This window comes from Ciconia boyciana, chromosome 2 (assembly GCF_034638445.1).
Source record: "Ciconia boyciana chromosome 2, ASM3463844v1, whole genome shotgun sequence".
NCBI classification, from domain to species: Eukaryota; Metazoa; Chordata; class Aves; order Ciconiiformes; family Ciconiidae; genus Ciconia; species Ciconia boyciana.
Genome location: NC_132935.1, coordinates 27722354 through 27742711, shown reverse-complemented (window position 1 = coordinate 27742711; position 20358 = coordinate 27722354). Strand labels below are relative to the sequence as shown.

At 40.5% G+C, this 20358-nt stretch overlaps 1 protein-coding gene across 5 annotated transcripts in view; it reads right to left on the bottom strand.

The window, feature by feature from the left end:
- RUNX1T1 (RUNX1 partner transcriptional co-repressor 1) overlaps positions 1 to 20358 on the bottom strand; it is a 117424-nt gene that overhangs the window by 75877 nt on the left and 21189 nt on the right. The window lies entirely within an intron of this gene.

Sequence of the window (20358 nt, the reverse complement as noted above, 5' to 3'; positions counted from 1 at the left end):
TTATCATGGTCCATTACTCGAGCCTGTTGCCTCTCATCCTAACACTATGTACCTCTAAGAAGAGTTTGGCTCCATCCACCTTCTCTACACCCTCCCATTAGGTAGCTGTAGACAGCTCGTGACAGAAAAGATGATATAAAGTTAAGTTATATTTAACTAGCAACTGCCTACAGCTCACCAACAGGAAAATAGTGGAGATAGGGTGCTTTACTCCCGCTTTTCAAGAGCCTCAGTAACTTGGAGACATGGGAACCACAGCACTAATCCCTCCTCCAGAAAAGATGTCCATATCCTCACCTTCAGAAGATTGGCAAGTAGAACTGGTTTGTGTAAGACACAGCTAGGCGAGACGGAAGAGGTGAGCTTTGATTTTATTCAAGTCTTTTGAGTGGAAGCCTCACTCTGGAAGTGAAAGACATGAATTCAAATCCTCCTTCTGCTTGCTCAAGGCTCAGGTCTGTAAGGTACTCCCTCGGCAGGGGGGAAAGCTACCACCCAGCAGTGGCTTATTCCGGATGGGAGTAATCTCCATTGCTCTTGTCCTGCCCAAGGACCGAGCAGGAAATATTTCAGGAGGGACCAAGGCCTGAGATCAACGGCAGCAAGGAGGAAGCGGCTCCTGCACTGGTCCTGCTCTTCGTCTGGTGACTCGCTTACAAGAGGCAGAAAGAACAGATGTACATCGCAAAATGCAACGTGGTACAGAGACGGCTGAGCTCCTGGAGAGTTGAGCCAGTGAATATAGATAGCATGGTACAGCACAGTAAGGGCTTCACCAGCTTCAGAGAAGAACTGCATGAATATGGAGTTAGCATAGTGGGATATTGAATGAAATCAGCCTTGCCAAGCAGGCCAATATGGCTAGACTGTGTCTGCGTACAAGTAAAAATCCAAGCACTGCTGTGCCCTACGGATTTCCCAATTTAATCTCTACTCGCCTCAGTATCGCTGGCTCTGTGCTCCGTTTTACACCACACACATTCCTTGGAACAAAAAGTAAGCCTGCACTTGTGAAGAGACCAACGTTTCTAAATATGCATTAGGCATTCTCTAAGATTACCTACCAGATCCAACTGTGCAAACAACTCAGATACAGAAATGCCTCGATCCCAAAAAGGCATAGGTGTGAACTCAGCACTGGCCTGCTTAACCCTGTCGATACTGAGACAGATCTCAGCATGCACGGGTGCAGGTCGACATGCTTGCAAAACTTTAAAGTTGTAACAGTGATGCATCTGGAATGAGGAGAGAGTAGAGGGCAAACCAGCTACTGCTTCAAGTGCCAAAGTCATCTTGTGCACTTAGCTTTCGTCTGTGACCTGGTAGCAAGAGATCAGGCTTCAACTGATTTTTTTGTAGTTATCCTTGAGGTACACACTTGGATGAAAAAAGGATGCAGCAAACAAACCATAAAACTGGTACAAGTATCGGTACAGGTCCTGAAAAGGACCACATACCATGTCTTCTTCCGCTCTTACATGTATCAACTTCTCTATTTAGACTTTTCAAATCAGCTTATCACATCATTTTAGAATTTGTTTTACCCAAAATTGGTATTCAAGTCTTTTTTTAAGTTGCATATACACAGATCACATTGATTTGCAAGCTATGATGATCATGCCTTAACTGGCAATTATTTATTAGTGTGGAGTCCAAAATCTTCAAATCAAGATGTGATCGGTGCTAAACACCCTGTGCACTCCAAGGAAGTACCAGTCCTGAGAAACTGATTTGTTTGTCCCTCTCCAGCTAAGGGTCTTGAGTTGAAAAGCACTAAATCTCTACAGGGAAAGAGTGTTTGGGACCCTGCTTAAAAATATGTATTAACAGCTATTTCTGCAGCACGAGCTGCATCCCATGATGTGTTGGTTACTTTCCATGCATATGTAGCAAGATGCTGTTCACAGCCCCATGGGTTGAAAATAAGAGCAATAATAATGTCATGCAGACTTTGGAATTTATTAATACCATAAAAGAAGAAACTTTAATACTTTGAAAAGCAAGTCATTACACTTTGTCTCCCAAACCGTACAATACGTATCTGAAGAACCTAGTGACCCACGGTCCTCTTAGGGAAAGAGCTTTTCACTCCTATCTGAATCCTGAAGAAGATAAAGTCATTATGTAGGATGATTGGAACAACGATGCAAGGTTAACACTCGGACTTAAGTATTTCCAGACACATTTTCCCCGTTTGGCAGGAAACTTGTTTTGTAAGACACAGAATTGTCCTAATATAACAGCATAGCAACTGCAACTCAGAACAGAACAAGTCGGTTAATGGACTGTTAGGAGACTTTTGCTGTATAACAGCATTTAGATGCAAGTATTTAAAAAACAGGTGGATAATCCAAATGTTCAGTTACTAGGACACTAACAGTTATGTCCATGGCAATTTTGTTTCTGTTCTTTAAACAAATCATCACTTGCAAGCACTAATGTTAAAACCAGAAAGCCAGTCTAGTACACAGTGGCTATAAATGCCAAATCAATTTTCAGCAGATAATAAAGTCCATGTTTTACAATCAGCAATGCACTGTTTTACTACCCAAAATGTAAGCTAATAATATATAGCTCTGCTAAATGGAAAATGCAGATATGCTGTTAAGAAACGGGCTGGCTGTGAGATGATGGATCATTTCTGCTGGGACCTTCTTAAAGCTATGTGCAAATGTTTTGAAAATATCACATGATGTGGCCATGTGTTAAAAATTACAGCCAGTTAAGTTCTCTGCTAAGAAAAATATGTGGGCAATTTATGAAATGCACTCCAGGATGGAGATATCTTAAGTAAAACCAGATTTTGAAAACAAACCCTTTTTTTTTTTTTTTTTTTTTTGAAACATGAACTTAAAAAAAAAAAGTTGCAGCCACATCTGGAGAGCAGAAGTAAAGAAGGGGTGGTCTGACCTAATACCAGGCCATCTTCTGAAAGAGCAGCATTATTTCTGGGCTACAATGACTGTGATCACTGATTGTCCTTTTAAGGAAACCATGCTGAATACTGCCATGGGCAATAATAAAGCATTTTGTAGGCAAACATCTGTTCTTTGAAAGTACTATAAAATGACTGATAGATTTGTAATGTTTCATAAATAAAGTCCGGAATAAATAGTTCTTAAAAAAACCCAACCAACCAAACAAACAAAAAACACCAAAAAAACCAAAACACCAAACCATACACACATTCACAGTAATCAGACAGACCGGTGTACAGTATTAGATATGAACACTGTTCCCTCAGCATCAATTATTTAGAGATAAGCACTTCCTAGAGTTCACTACACAGTGACAAAATGGTTAACGTGGTTCCTGCAAGCTGCATGTTAACGGGATTATCTTTCCAGAGACTTTTCTCAGAGTTGCAGTAGTGCCTTAACCGAGATCTGCGCCGCTTTTCCAGCGTTTCATTAGCAAGCCTCGCTGCTGTCGCTTTGCCCTGACAGGGAAGCGAGGAGGTGAGCGGCCAGTGGCAATTGTAACAGTACGAGCAGTTTGTCTTTGAAGGGCAAATTTATTTTGTGTAACAGTGTTATCGCTGCACATAAACCAGAACCCGCTTTTATTACTTCCTGTTCTTTCCCCAAAAGAAGAAGGACTTCAGATGTCAGAATCACTAAAGGGATGCTTCTGAAATCAAGACTTCACACATACACAAAGGCACTGACATAATATCAGATTACATAAAAATACGCATCCTTTTAATCTCCTGTACATAATGTGCTTACTTTTAAAATACAAAATCTGCCCCAGATGGCTAATAATGCCCATTTGAAAAAACCCAACACCACAATATTAAAGGGCTAAAATATGCTGTGAACAGATTGAGAGGCAGTTCATCCTAGAGGAGAGTAAAAAAGTGCAGATGGGTGTCAAAAATAGCCAAGTGTCAGATCTGTTCAAGTATCTCCATTCTGGCACATGCTCCCAGTCACAGCTGTTAGTGTATTCTCTGTATCCAAGTGCAAGGTTTTCTAACACTCTGAGCTGACATTAAAACACACTTCTTGCTTGGTACTGCTTTAAGAGAATGCTGGAGATTAAAGATTTATTTAATGGTAAAGCTTAACGAGTATCGATAAGGGTATACATACGCGAGTGTAGCGCATGCCATTTTGATTAAAGATGCATGAAATTTTAACCAGCAGGTAGATTAAGTAATTTAAATGACAAAGGCTTAATAGGTTTTCAAAAACCTCCACTCTAGGCATTCCAACAGTGTTTGCCAATAGCCCCAAATAATGCACACAAGGATCGAAACTGATAAGATTGTGTCATTTTAGTACATTTAAATATCTTAATAAAACACAGAAATAGTAAACCGCACGAGAAGAGGAGTTTCATACAAATACAAGGGAACTGTCAATGGATTCAAATAATGCAGAATGCACAGTTTTCCAAATTAATGAATTACCATGATATTTCTAATGAAGAGCACATTCCCAGGAACGTAATGCATGCAAATCAAATTTGACATTTCAAGGGTTAAATTGACCTTTCATAGTCCTCAGTTGTTATCTATGCAAATTAATTTGCCCATATTTCAACCACATAAATCCTCTTAGCCTTGTGCTTTGAGCAAACAGAGCCCACTTTCTTGTTACAACCAGAGGATCAGCAAACATACCAGCAGTAGGGTATGACCGTGTACAAAAATCCTAAAAGGAAAACATTCTTCCAACAACTGGCAATACCTACATGCAACTGTGGTTGCAGCAAACTGGCAGATACTGTTTCAAAACACCATCTGCGAGGTGTACAGACTCTCTGTGATCAAGCGTAGCCTCTTCTGCCTGTCCTACCCAAATAATCCACAAGAACCAGCCAGCTGTAGGATCTCTAGCCCTGTCTTTTTTTATCCAGAGACACAGGCTGCTATAATCAGGCACATGGCTTTCTTCAGTCCTCACCAAAGGGGAAAAAACCAAACAAAACACACCAAATTCAATCCACTCGGTCGTGGTCAAGCATCTCACAAAACCTCTCAGACAAATCACCCTGCATAGAAGCACCGTTTTCATTGGCAATAACACTTATCAATTAGACAAGCGATCGTAAGATCCAAGGATAATATTTTCCTGAGGAAACCGACCTATTAAAATTTCCAGCTCCACAGCAATTCCTCCAATTCAGCAGATTTTTTTATTGTTTTATTTTGAACCAACATATTTCAGTGATCTGCCTGGTGACAGTTAAGGACTACCATTTAGGACAACGCTGGAATAATTTGTTTCATAAATCTCCTTCACTTCTCTTAACATAAACAGCTTTTCACAGAGATAATTTCAGCTGATGGGTGAACGCTGTGAATGATCTCTACCGATCAAATGTTCGCAGATTCAAGGTACAGCTGACAGTCATGAAAGCCAGCCCGAAGCTGTATTTCTCTTTGCTAAAAATGATCCCCTGTGCAGAGACCCGCACCCACAAAGCCGGTGACTTTCTGCTATTTCTATTCTGCTTTTCATTGAAACATCCAGTCCTGCTGTAAGTATCATCTCTGGCAGTTCCCTCGCACAAATTCCCCTCCCCCAAACATATACACAACAGAATTAGCATCCACGATCGCTCCATACCCGTATCAGCTTGCAAATCACCCTCTATATTAAAAGAGAAGAAAAAATAAAAAAAAAAAGAAAAGAAAAAAATACTATCAAAAAACAATTAGCGTTTCCTCATTTAAAACCGAAAGAGCTGCAATAATTTCAACTCACCAGGCATCCTTGGATAAAATATACCACACTGTAAATGGCTCTCTCCTAAAAGCAAGCTTATTTAGGGCTCAGTGCCTCCTGTTCTGGAATGAACAGAGAGAAGCGAGGAGGGCCATCAGAACTGGCTGTGGCAGCGTAGCTGGAGGCAGGATGCTGGGCGCGTGCGTTTGCCAGGCAAAGACAGATGGAGAGCTGACACTCTGTATTGCACTTGGAGCAGAAATGTGAATGATGACAGGAGCACATGTGGCCTTGAACCCAGCCCTGTCTCTTCAGGCAGAACAATGACAGGGATGTGTGTGCAAATTATCACAACCCCGGCTCCCCTCAGCTGACTCCTTTTACTCTACCTTTCACACCAAGTTCCAGATGACCAAAGAATAGAAAGTAAAATGCAGAGTGATAAGCCAAACACTGAATTATTCATCTTTTTCCTTAAAAGTTAACCCTTTCTTCTGCTGACAGCGATTAAAGAAAAAAGCATCGCTCCGAATCAGCTCTCCTCCAAAAGTGGAAACAAATTCATTCTTTATTTTAACAGCCATAATTTTGCACTCCATAGGACTACGTTTGTTTATTTAGCTGGAAATTCAAAACGTGCACGACGATATATGAGAGCGTCCCCCCTCCTCTTCCTCCCCTCCCCACACTTTTGTCATTATTATGCTGGTTTACCATAGTGAACGGAGTATCAAAATCACTCCCTTTCTCAGATTCTCAGTAGTATGTGTAAAATAGAACACACTGAGAAAGCAGACCACTTTTATTTTACTATAGTGCTTTTAACCCCCTGGGATTCCTGCATTGATATGTTCCAAACATTTGCAGCTTACTCTCCTCTACCTTGCATGGTGATCCATGGGGGATGAAAACAAAATCTTCCCTGTAAAGCTTTTTCAAAAGCTAAACAATCATGTCCTCCCAATTTCTGATTTTGCACACCCCTTAAATGTTTATCCTTCACATAAATAACGTACGCCTGGCTAGGTTCAATGCACTCTTCCCTATTAAGCTTTAATGGACACCATGATACATAAAACTACAAGTCTTTGTTACAGTGCTTTATCTAAAGCTGGCTATTTTCTTCTCAGCAGTCCCTCTTTAGTCCTTTGTAAAACATCTTTGCCTCTTAGGAGAAACATACGCCTGACTCGCATGCCTTCTGTACAACGTATAGCCTTGCACAAAATTCCAGGCACAGGGAAAAATATCTTCTTTTTAAAACTGTCCTCCCATTTAGCACTTGCAAAAGCTTCTCCCTTTAGTAACGAGTATTTCTCTAGCAATTAGTGCAGAGGTCCTGGTTTTGACTTTGCTCTTGCAGTACACATTTAAACCCATATAGAAAGGCAGTGATACTCGGTCAGATCTTCAGGAGCTGCATTCTTGCCAGTACAAGACTCATCCTTTTGTACTTATTTATGCATCCCCCTGATTTTCGTTATGCCATCTTCTGCCTCTGCTACGCAGAAACAACTCTGCTTTTGGGCCTTCCTCTTCCTTCCTCTAGCTGCCACAGAGCCTGATAAAGATCTAGTTAGGAAAATGACACACATGCAAAATTAAGCAAAAAATAACCACCCTTCCAATATCTGGACTGAACTCATGAATATTTCTCACTTAAAGCAAATGAGTCACTTAATCTACTGATATTTCCACAATAACTTTTTAACGCTATCTAAGTGCCACCCTTAAGCTTCACTTAAATAGGAGAGAGACTCCAAACACAGGACTGGCAAATTCAAGACGATCAGAGAAGCGGAGGAGCAGCTCCTCTCGCCCCAGTGAACACCCCGGCACTACCAATGTAACGCGTCTGCTACTTGAGGCAGGTCTTTTCTTCATCTTCATCAGATAGCTACTGTAATGAAGTTCTCTGTAATGGATTTTTGTGTGTCGGAGAGCCCAAGAGAAACACTAAAACATGAAAACGTTTTCATGACAGACTGCTTTCATGAAGGGGGGAAAAGCAGAGGAGAGAACAACAGGCAAAGTCTGCGCCACCGAGGCCTTTAAAGAATTTACCATTCTTTTTGTTTTATTATTTGATGCACTATTTAAAACCAGTCAGTTAGTATTGTATTTGCTGTGTTGTTTTTCTTTTTTAATGCTCTACTCTACATGAAAGGAAAAACATTTTCACAGTTGGAAATGCAACCTTTCATCAACATAGATGCAGCCTGAATCAGCCTCAGAGTAGAAAGTAACGTGTCAAAGGTATGACGCATTTTAATAAAACCGAACAATATTCACTCTTAAAAGTAGGTCTTAATATCAGTACATTGTAAATCCACAGACCACGGCTCACGAAATTGAACTTCCATATGCTGTGTGATTATGCATCTTTTTTCTGTGTGTAAAAAGCCTTTTTAAGCTGTTATCTGACTACAGTAATTGCCATTTAAATTGATCCACGTCAACAAAACCTGGATCCCTGGAGATTCTCACCTAGAAGTCTGCTCGTGGAAGGGGCTAACAGAATGCCTGTGCATCTGAGACTACTTCAGCATTTTCTCAAGCAGCCAGCTGCATGAATAGTTTTTCCCTCTCATTATTTAATACACTGAGGCAGGCTGCAACCCATTTGGCAGTCCTCCCTGAATAAATATCTGTGGATATTTATTTGCTTTCCTCACCCCACCCCCCATTTTTAATGCAGTCACTTAAAGCTTGCCCTAACAGTTTTTGCACCAGGTCTGGAATTTTAGGAAGCCAAGCAAAGGTGGACAGCCCATTCTGTAAAACAGTTTTATTCTCCGCTAAGAAAGGAAAGGCAGTGGTTTTAACGTATGAACAATTCTGCTGTATCAAAAGAGTTGGTATCACATGTAACACCAAAATGAAAGGGATACAAAGAGAGTGAAAAATCCAGAAGATAATCTTCGGCCGGTTTCTTTATGGTGCACGTTATGCTACACCTTCCTGGGTGGGAATCAGCTCCTTCTTTGACAACCATTCAAAACACTTTACAAAATAATTTTAAATAATCCTCTACAACTCTTAATTTTGAAAATGGGTAAAGAAGGCAAAAGAGCCTCCATATTCGTATATTTGAAGGGAGAAAAAGAAGATTTTTATGCAGCGGATGATATACGGTAGCTAAGACATGGACCTAATGGAAAAGAGAAATTCCAAATGATCACCATTTAAAAGTACAGACGTTGCCTTTTGCGCAACCCTAGCTTAATAACAGGGACTGGAAGTCCACTGAAACGCATCTGTAGTTAATGAAAGCTCTCTATTAACAGTGAAGGAAGAATTTAACTCAAAGCTTTTCTGTAGGACTTCTCAACTTCCCGCTCTACTTATAGCAGACTGTTGTGATACATTGTGACTTCACACAGTGGGTATTAAGTGAGTTAATTCAAAGGAGCTGAAACCTCATTGATCCTAATTGAAAGCAATACACCCAACCAAATAGTTTTCTACCCCATCTGCTCTGGCCTGCCACCAGCTATTCAATACAAGAGAATTAATAGTTTCAGATATTCTAACCGACCCAATAAAAGCACTCATTTAAGCAGGACTGCATTAACAAAGTGAAAAACCAAGGGCAAAATGGGTTCAAATGGAGCATTTTACTCCTAGTTGGCTTTAACAAAGCTGAATAATGCTTATTCTGACTTTTTATGTGCAAGACTTGATAAACTGAATGAGAAGGCACTCAATGATCAGTCAACGAGCATTGATGAATGGTCATTAGGACCCCCCCAATCTCAGGGAAGGCCATTCCACAAAGTGGCACACCAGCTTGAAAGGGCGGACTCACTAATGTCCAGATTTCCCCACTTGCTTGTTCCACTTTCACTTTCAGACCACTGGCCACCAAATGAGGCTGACATATTGGAAAATAATCTTTTATGGGCGAGTGGTAAATAAAAATGGAGGCATTAGCTGGGCTTTCAAATTCAAATCTGCTAGTTTTGTCAGCCCCCAAACGTTTTGATTTTCCACCCAGCTGGAAGCTATTAGTGTTTTCTTAAGGCATCCCACTGACAGGGCAAACCCACCTAATGTGTGAGCGGTAGAGCTGATGGGGGGGACGGCGGACACAACCACTTCTGGATGCTTTCTGAACTTTATTCAGTTGATTGTCCAACCAAAGTACAGTAAAGGCAACACCTTCAGGAGAAGCTCACTAATTTCTTGCTGCCCAGTATCTCCTACCGTCTGGTGCAACAGCAGTCCACCTAGGACTGCCATGGGTACCCTCAGCACGACTTCTTCCACGACGCTGTACCTAGCCTCCCTTGTTTTTACTGCACTACCACAAAAGGGCTCAAGCTATTCAAGAAAGGCACTGCTTTATAAACTTCTAATTCTTCGCTTGGAAACGGAATTAAAATATTCCAATAAGATATGTGCTTATCTGTTAACAGTAGCTCTTAATGCATGCAACACAAAACATTTGCCAGATAACACTAAACATTTCCCTAAGCATTTCCTTATTGGCAAGGCTTTCTGGACTTCCGAAAAAAAGACAAATGGGACCCTTAAAACATACATAGCTCCGTGAAACCCAGACTAATTGAGATTACCTACACAAATACTCAATAGTTGAAAGCTAGAGTCACCAAGCTGGGAAGAAAATAATCTTGGTTGTCTAAGAGAAACTGTTCATCGTGTTATGCCTAGTACTGGATTACATTCATTGGAGGTGAGAAAGTATTCATCTTTTTTTCAGTTAATAAAATGGAAAAGTCCTACTATTTCAACAGGATAGTCAGAAATTAGTCCTCTAAAGAGGATTTCAAATCGTCTATTAAGAAAAGGCAACCTTGCCAGTGGGTCAGACTTGGCAACCTAGATTGCCTATTGCTTTTTGATAAAAAAAGAACCAAAAAAATTCATACTTGTTGAACCTTGCCAGAAATGCCAGTGGCATTTCAGGTGTATTTCTAGTTTTTAAAAAAATGAAAATATACATAAATACCTATCATAGGAGAAGAATAGTTCCACCAAAAATTAATTGACTCAGAATGGGAGGGCCAACACAAGCTTCAGGTCTTAAAGAATGCATGCTCTTATAGAGTAAAATTTGCATTTTAGTAACAACAGTCATGTGGACAGACTCACATATATGTACCTGTTTGGTGTCTACTTTTTTCATTTGACCTGGTCTAAACCAAGTTTTGCCTTGCATTTTTTATTAAATACAGTATTTTCTATAATGTGGGTAAAGTAAATTAGAATTGACTGTTAATTTCTATCATTGTTCAGATTCAAAGGAAATTACCACACCATCTGAGCACAGACATCACTAAAGCACTTTAAAAAATTTGATATTGATTTGATATTATTTCTGAAAGGACACAAGAAAATACCAAAGATGCAGTTTCACTGACAGGAGAAAGAACACATTCAGTGTGACCCAGAGAAGCCTGGACAAGAATATCTGGTCCTGCTGAACTAGGGTCATATTTTTTAAGATCCAAAAAGAACGGGGGGGGGAGGGGGGGGGGGAAGAGTAAAAGGAAAAAAAAAAGGTTTCAGGCTATCAGTTGCTTTTTGACTTGAAGCTCAGAGTGTTTGCTCGTTTAACATGGGTGGGGAAACTCCTCCTGCTGTAGTATATTAACCCTACTTTTGACCTCTAATCAATGTCTTTTCAATGCATAGGATTTTCTTAATAAAGATAATGTGAGAGCATATTTGTGTGAAAGCGTATCTGCCACCAGCCATAAATTGGAGCCTTGCATTTCTCTTTGTAACATGTCAATATTTGTGACGCTAACTAAACATATTTTATTCATTTGACAAGGACTGTTACATTATATTGAAAACTTTTGTTTCAATGTCACCACCTCCCTGTTTTGACTGATGGCGAGTTAGTTTTGTTAAAACGCAAGGGGTGATAGCGTATGCTCCAGTGAACTTTCCCTCCTCTCAGCACCAGAGACAAAAACCTGCAGCTCTGCTCTGTGCTGGCAGCCATCTGGCCAGCTTTCTCTCAATGCCTGCCCCACACCACACTGCAGGCAAAATTTCAGGGCTCTAGAGCTCTGTGGAGCTATTCATGACATACCAATTTCACATTTTCTGCTTGTACGCTTGCAACAATAAATGCTAATGAGGACTATGAATGACATTTTTAAAGACAATAAAAAGGTCTCCAAATCCCTTGCATATGGAGACACTATTTTCTAAACTTCACCTTCTGTTAGGGAGCCATTACACTCTAAAGGAAAAAAATAACCTAAGGAGAACAATGAGATGATCAAAGCATAACCGAGTCCTTACGAATTCCAAAGAAAACAATGTTTGCAAAGCTAGCTTAATGACAGACAGATTTTATGCCGACGTACAGCGGTAACACTTCAGCGCAGGAACTCTCTTTTTCAATAGCACTGCTACTTCTCATCAGGGGGGCTCACGGATCGGGGGGAACCCACAGCAAATCCTCGCTTTCACTGATCACATATAACCCCACAAGCCATAGATTTGGACTTTTTAATTACTAATCTCTAGATGAGTCCAAGAGTAAACTGTTATCATTAATTGATTTGGAATGCCATGCTTTCATAGAGATTACTGTACTGACCAAGTGTGGCCAAGAGAAATATCTAATTTTAACGTTTTCTTTCCCCAAATCTGCCTTTTGCAATGCTATTGCTACTTGGGGGCGGGGGGAGCCTTCACTCTGTGTTTTAAAAACACTTTCAGGAAAATCCACCAGGTGGAGCAAATACACAGCAATACAAAACATTTATTTATGCTCGTACTGCCATTTTCAACAGGGAAAAAATGTTTTATATGGAAATATTCTTACCTCTTGACCTCCCTTCTTCACCCTTTTGTCATATATTGATCAATTTGTACTTATTTACTACATTTATAATGGTACAAAAGCTTTGTTCAAAGGGGCCTTGATACAAAGCTGTTGTTGCTGATGAGATTCAATACAAATTTGCAAACCGTAACAGTCATCAGATAGATAAGGGAAATTAAAGAATAATATTAGTCAACATAAATATACATTCAACAACATAAGGATAATGTCATGCTTGTAAAACAAACTGACAAGCATTCAGAAAATAAAGCTTAGTCTTACATCAGACAGCAAAATCTTTACACTGGCCTCCACTATAACGAGCTGGAAACCAGGCCATTCTGCATGATGCCTTGTTATGTGTTTGTATACATGGCAGTGCCAGTAACATCACAGCAGTGCCATTGTACAGTATGTTGGTGTTTACTATTAATGCCTTTATTTTAGTATGACATCCGTCAGCTACTGAGTAATTTCAAGAGTGCAGTGAATAAGGACTGTAAATAAATATTTGAGCATATCTAGGACAGCTAAGCATTATTTCCCCATTTAAATTATTTGCTTTCCAGAGCCAGGTGAGAAAGCCACTTCCTCATCAAATATTTTAACTCTCCCTGATGAATGAGAAGGTCTAATGGCATAAAGGCAGGGGGGCACCTTTTTACATGACGAGAACTAAGTCCTAACAGAAAAGTGGTTATGGATGAGTCTCCTCACAGTTATAATAGGACAACCCGCTGGCAGACCCTGTAATTGCTAAAATGGCAAAGCAAGATTACCAAGTGAACTGCTCTAATGCAGTTCAGAGTCTGGAAACACAGCAGAATCAGTACACAGACTCATTCAGCCCTTGATGATGGAAAAGCATTATCGTGTGAGTGACAAAGGGAAGGTACTGATTTTAGTCAAATAAATCCTTTTCTTTCCACTGTTTCCTTAGTTAGACCTTCCATCACGTTTTTCTCTTACTTCTCCGTTCAGTGCCCTCTGTCTTCTCTCTGCCATCACGCCTAACCCTGTGTTCTTGATTCTGGGGCCATCTCCTCACCCTGCTATAGACCTCCCTTCCGCAATCCACTACATGACTTGTCTCTGCTCCTGCTGCCTTGGACATTCATACTCTCCCGCCTCTGCTAGCCCTGAAAGCTAGAAGTTCCAGAATTTGAAGCTATGAGTACTACCATAAAATATTACCCGCAATTAACACATAAATGAAAGATCAACAACCCACACTCTAACACTGAGGGACAAACACTATGCCAGTTAGGTTTCCACTACAAAACTGAGCCAGAATGGGATCCACTTCATGTGCCATCGGAGGAGCACACCATGCTCCCTGGAAGCACAACGTGTTGACATAAGCTTTGTGCTTTTAGTCCCACCCAGATGAATCCCACCACAGCTAAGGAAAATTAACATACAAAATCTTTGTTTCTTTAGGAACGGGGAGGGGCCTCGAGGAATACTTTAAATATAATTTCATTTTATCTAATTGTGTTGTACTCCACATGGTGCTTCGCTGTAGCCATTCAGAAGAGAAGCAGGAGAAGAATGCAGAGGTGATTATGAAGTGGAATTTCATACCAAGAGCAAATTACACCACTTCACACTAGGAGAACATCTGCAAAGAGCAGCCGTAAGCGTTTGGGCACAATGTAAGGTGCCAGTCTTAACAAAGCCCAAATCAGCTTGGGAACCATTATCTGCGAGAACTTTCCTTAAGCAAGATTGTCACAGGAGAGACTTGCAGAGATGCCCAAGATAAATATTTTTTCAAACAGGATGCTGATTTAAAACCATTATCTCTGAGGGATTTTTGAGGTTGCAACCATGGATTAAAGGCTATAATTTTCTGCCATTTTCAAAGAGGAGCTAGACACCCAATGGGTGGGAGGAAAGACAGTGTGGTTATTGTCGTCACCACGCATCCATGGAGAACTTTCTTCTACTATGCTGCTGGTTGAGGTGGGCAATGGTTGGCTAGAGGTCATGGACAGTTCATTAGATTATGAACTCTGCAAAAAACTTAAAGGCATGTAAAACACTGGAAGGAGGGACATGACTTATATGACTTGTAGAGGTTTAACTAACTAATACCGCTTTCATACAGACACATGATTTCTTTTATATGTACAAACCCTATAGGAACATGACACTGACCACAATGCATAAACCATCCTTTTTTTCATCCTGTAGATACAAGCAATGCTTATTTAACCTACGGCTTCTTTACAGTACAACAGGATAAAGAGATTTAAAACTACATGTCTAAGTAATTCACTTTTACTTAAAGGCACCTTTACACCAGAGTAGCCTAAGGAGTTCTTAATGAAGAAGGGGGCCTGATTCTAAAGGTGAAGTATTATGTACATATTTAAGAGTTTATTAGATCATGATTATTGATCTGATACACTGTAACAGCTCTTTTGTTGCACCATCCCTGCAAATCCTTCTTAGATGGAGGATTAGTGGCACAATAGTGGCACAATTAGTGGCATAATGACTCTTTTGGTCCCACTGCAATATCGTCGACTCCCAGCTGCGTATGCCCACTGAAGGCTACCTTCTCTTAATGAAGGGTCCTCAAAACTCTTACCTGGTAATGTTTGCATGCAAGAAGAAAGTATGCCCTTAAATCTGTATTACAAAATCCTAATGAAATACTAGCAGGGAAAATACAAATTACTGCTCAAACAATTTTGATCTCACCTACAAAGTACCCAAAATCATTAGCACATGAAAATATCCTCCAAGGCTACAGGCATAACTCTATAGACTGGACTGAAAGCCTTCAGCATAGAAGAAAATGAAACCAGAGTTAACTTTCAGCTCTCCCTTCTCCACTCCCACAACCACAAATATCTTTCTTGGACCAGCTTCTGCCCACAACAATAAAAGGCAACAGTCACACGCTACACTCATTTTTGCTGCAAACCCATATTAATTATGTTCCCTCCCTCTACTACTTGTACCTTGTGATCTTAAGTTCTGCCAGTACAACTATGAACAGCACTGTGCTATAAACTAGAGTATTAAAATTATCCAAATAAGTCATATTCTTCATTTATCATTCAAACAAGAAGTCATACTTTAATTCTTCACAAACTAAAGAAAAAAAAATTATTCAAGACCTTTACCTAAATGAACATTTCAGTATCTTTCAGCTATGATCTTGAGTTTTACATCCTGATGAACACTCTCCATCTATGGGCCAAAACCTGACCGGTGCACAGAGCCCTGCCTCGTGCACCCGCACCTTCAGCCTGTTGAGTGACCTCAACAAACGGCAACTACGAGGAGCAAGGACTGTAGCTGACCCTATCCCAGTATTTTAAAATTGAACGCCAAGCTGGACATCTAAGAAAATCACATTACTAATGAGAATGAAAGCGCTGATAGCTGCCACCACTGTTTTAATGGGCCACGCCAGAACAAACACTGGCTTGGTTTTATTCCATGGGATGAATAAAAATAATGCTGCCAAGCATGCTGAAAAACTTAAAATGCTAAGTATGATGATTATGGTAATGATTACTACAAAAAAAGTAACATTTTCATAAGTTTATTTGCTGCGTAGCACAAACTCCACCTGAAAGAATTTGCTCCTCAGAAGATTTCATCTCTGAAAATAGAAGAGGTCGAGCAAGGGGAGAAAGAACAATAAAGTAAAAGGAAAAAGCCGCAAATTTGGAAACGAAAGGGTTAACAGGTTTTGTTTCAGCTGGTATTCTACCAACGCCAGAATTACAAGGGAAAGACTAAAAAGAGCCAATTTTTTTTTTTCATCATTATTATTCTTTAAAAGAAAAAAAAAAAATCAGGCCTATCTGTCACAGGGTTGTCCGGGCTGGAAGAACCGGCAGGAACCTCAAATTCCTGACCCAACCCTCTTCCACACAATGCCTCCTGAATGGAAGGAACCCAGGCCCGGCAGAGATAGCCCGCTGTCAGGAACCAGCCCTGACGTTTGCGGACAGACGGGGCTGGCCTCGCAGGATGTCAGAGCAGCAAACTGCTGTTCGAGATACTGGGTTTTCACACACTCCCAGCCTGGATGTTTTGCTCTTCAGGTAATTAAACAAGGAAACGGGGCTGATGTGTACGAGTCTGACCCCTGCGCCTCGGCTCCGCGGTTCTGCATATCAACTTCCGCACGAACCGCCTGGAGCATCAACAGAGCCCTCCGCTCCCGCTCTCCGCCTCTCCCGCTCCACACCAAGCTCTGAAACAAATCCTCCTGGAAATATCTGCTGCTGTCTATTCCTTTTTTTTTCTTCTTTTTTTTCTTTTTCCTATTTAAGAACGACTAAATTACTTGCTCTGTTCCACACGCCTTGCTGCTTTCTCATAAAAAGAAGGAAAAAAGGAAAGAAATGGGTACTTTCGGGTAGCTGTTCTTCAGCCAGCCATTCAAAATATTAAGTATCTGGGGGAGGGGAAGAACAGACAGAAAGATAAGGCAAAGGACTCCCAAATTAATGCTTACTTTGAGGTCATCACTCAAAATGAAAAAGATCCTGAAAAGTATTTCCAATTCGTCCAACCAACTGCCAGACATTCACTTATTTAGAAATAAAATTATTCCGATTTAAGCATTATTGAAGAGTCTTTGTCTTACAAGAGGACATAAATCATGGAACTGGGCGTCAGAAAAATAGACCAGTGTTTTCTCTCTCTTTTTCCCCAAATTTAAGAAACGGGAAAAGGCAGGTGTTACCACCTATACTCGGTGAAAACCCTACACAGGGTGCTCTGACTGACCTAGTTTCTACGCTCTTTAAAGGCTATTTAAACAAAAATGATTTTTAAAAAAGGTAACACATTCCTACTTCTTTCTGAAAAATCCACAGAATAGAATATTGGCTGAAAAGAGAAAGAGCCCAGAAGAAAGAGGAGTACAAAAGCATGCCTGCTTGTCTGTGTTCAACACAAAGAACATTAAATGAAAACAACTGGCATGCTGCCAAATTCCTATACAGGCAAAGAGATTCAAATAAATTGATTTCACGCATCACACTGACCTGGGATCAGTGAGCAGTGGTACAATACACTCGCTGCTCCATGTGGGGCAAAGCCCATTAACGTTATCAGAGCCACAGTACATTACCAGTCGGGGGGGGGGGGGGGGACCCAAACTCTGCAAACTCAGGGAAAAAAATCACTTTGAAAAAGGAACTTCAGCTTCAGCTGGAATGCTTGGTTTCAGTTTACTAATAAATATATCATATTGTGATGGCTCGCCCTCTGCTCACCTCGAAGGTCTCAAAGATCGTATTTTCAAATTAAAATAAATACAATGTCACACACACACTCCCCTTACATTCTACTGTTAACATAGTTGTTCTCAAACTCAGTTATTCTCTGTAAATTTCCTCCCTTCCCCATCCGCCAGCATTTTATATAGACTATGGGTTATTTTCTTTGTACTTCAAAAGCTGGATTCCTGCCCAGGATACTCTCACTGGCTCAGAAAGTAAACTGGAGAAATCGGCCACTGCTCTCAACCAGTCCAAATCAACGTGACCTACAGAGAAAAAGGCCTTATTTGGAAGGCAGCAATAAAGAGGGCCCCGGTTCCCTTTGCAGAGTCACCCAGGCATGCTCCCTCACCACCAGGCGTTCTCTCCAAACCAGCGTATTTCGAATTTCACTTTCTTACGACGTGTGAAGTAACGCGTGTGTGCCGTGGAGTCTCTTCTTGTCATCCCAGCTTTGTTTTTCATTAAGATCTCTCACACTCCAATCAAGAGCAACGCCAGCAAGCCACAGGTGTGCGCCACATGAACAGATGAAAATCTGATTGTGAGCTGTGTAATGACAATTCACTGTCTATAATACACTCGTCCCCTTTTGCATCTGTTACATGTTGGGGGGGGGGGGGTATTATTTAGATTGTACTCTTTAAGATACATAGGTAAGCAAACAATTGTTATAAAGATAAAAAAGGAACCCAAGAGAAGATGACTTTGCAATAGCAAAACAAAGATGAGGATGCAAAAAGGGATCACATAAGCAAAGGATCACAAATGCTACCAGAGGCCACTGCTTCAAGGAGGTGATGGACTCAAACACCTTTTGTTTTGCCTTTTATTCCACTTCGGTTTCAAATAGTAAGTCAAATCTTCTTGGGCGCAGCAAAATCCATATGAAGCAAAGCTTAAGAGTGTTGGCCTCATCTCTAATCACTCATCCAAATTTCAATGTGGAGCTTCTTGGCCATTTAAGACTAAAATTTTTGAACGTGTGACAAACACATACAACCAGATGTAGGGACCTTACCTAGTCAGCTCATTTCAAGTAAATGTCAAAATGGGAAGGCCCAGAGATTTAACAATCGCTAACCACCACTAACCACTCTCTTTTATGAAGAGCTACAAAGCAGTTTTGGATTATCTTCATCACCAAGGTGAAAACTATACAATATCGTTAACTCTGTAAGTTGTGTTAGAGAGGATGCGTTTGTTTTGCTATAAGGCTACACTGATAGGACTGCACAGGAAAGGGGATCATTCAGTACACAGCAACTTCACAACGGTAGAGATGCGCCTGCACCCAGGTGATACAGGCAGCCTGACCTGGCCAACGGCTAACGAGACAGATAACATGCTGTTCCCTCCCATTTATGAATATTTCAATACTACAGCCAGATCATTTGGACTTTATAAAGATGAAGTGAATTTCAGTCATATTCATTCCCTCTTTCTATAAAAATGAACCGTATTAGAAAACATGCCTTTCTCCTAAGTTGTAGGAAATTTCCATTATCTTGCACGTGCTCTGACAGCAATAAACCACAATAAGCTTCCCATTAGTATGCCAGCACTGCATGCTTCAGGCATGAAATCTTTACTTTTACATTTATTTATTTTTAAAATCCTTTATGAAGACCCATATGGCAAAAGAAACTAACCAACAACCACCTGTACGGGGTACACTTGCACTTTGAAAAATAGGCTGTAGATAGAAAAAAGGAGAATTAGTCAGAAGCTATACACTGCTAAATTAGCAAAATAAAAATGCAAGAAGAAACCCTGCTAAGATTGTTCATTCTTTTCCAATACTGCCTGTGTACAGGAAGGTCCCAGAGAAGCATTTACTTGTTTTAAACTGAGCTCAGAACTCAAATTAGAATGCAAATTCATTTTTAATAGGATTTAATTTTTAAGAAGTATGTTCACACTGGTGCACAAAACCTCAGCCCCAGCCCCTTGCCACGACGCGATGTTGCAGAGCTTCCTGCTGGCTCTCTCAGCTGTGCTCCATCTCCTTTCCACGCCCCACAGACAGAGCAGCATGGGCCGTGGCATCTCGGGTGGGGAGACGAGGGATATGATCAAGGCTTAGTTGCCTTTAAAACTAACCAGAGCATAGCCTAGGGTACTCAGACACTTTGGTGTCATACTCTACCAAAGTTATGTCATAGGCGAAATGGTCCAACACTGAGAAAGAAAGTATCAGGGTGTTGGAAAGCACTTAAAATCAGTTTAGTAGTTACATAACATCTAGACACACCAGTTTAGGAGAAAAAACGTAGTTACAGTAAAGACAGGAATGACAGTTATAGGATATCTAGAAATTTTGTTCTGCCATAGCAGATTTACCTTTCCAGTATGGTAAAATTCTCTGCAAGCAAGAAGCAGAAATATCCGTTCTCAATATCATCTCAATCAAATTTATCACAGATTCCCAATGCAATGAGTTCACCAGAGGCTTCCACTGAATTACAAACACAACCATTTTGCCAGTGTGATTACAACTGTCCCTTAATCTGGTTGCAAATACTGTTCCAATTCACAGTTCAGGAAACTGAACTTTATTATTTTCACAGCCCAGCCAAGTAATATTTGCATGCCACATAAAGAGCACCTATGTCAT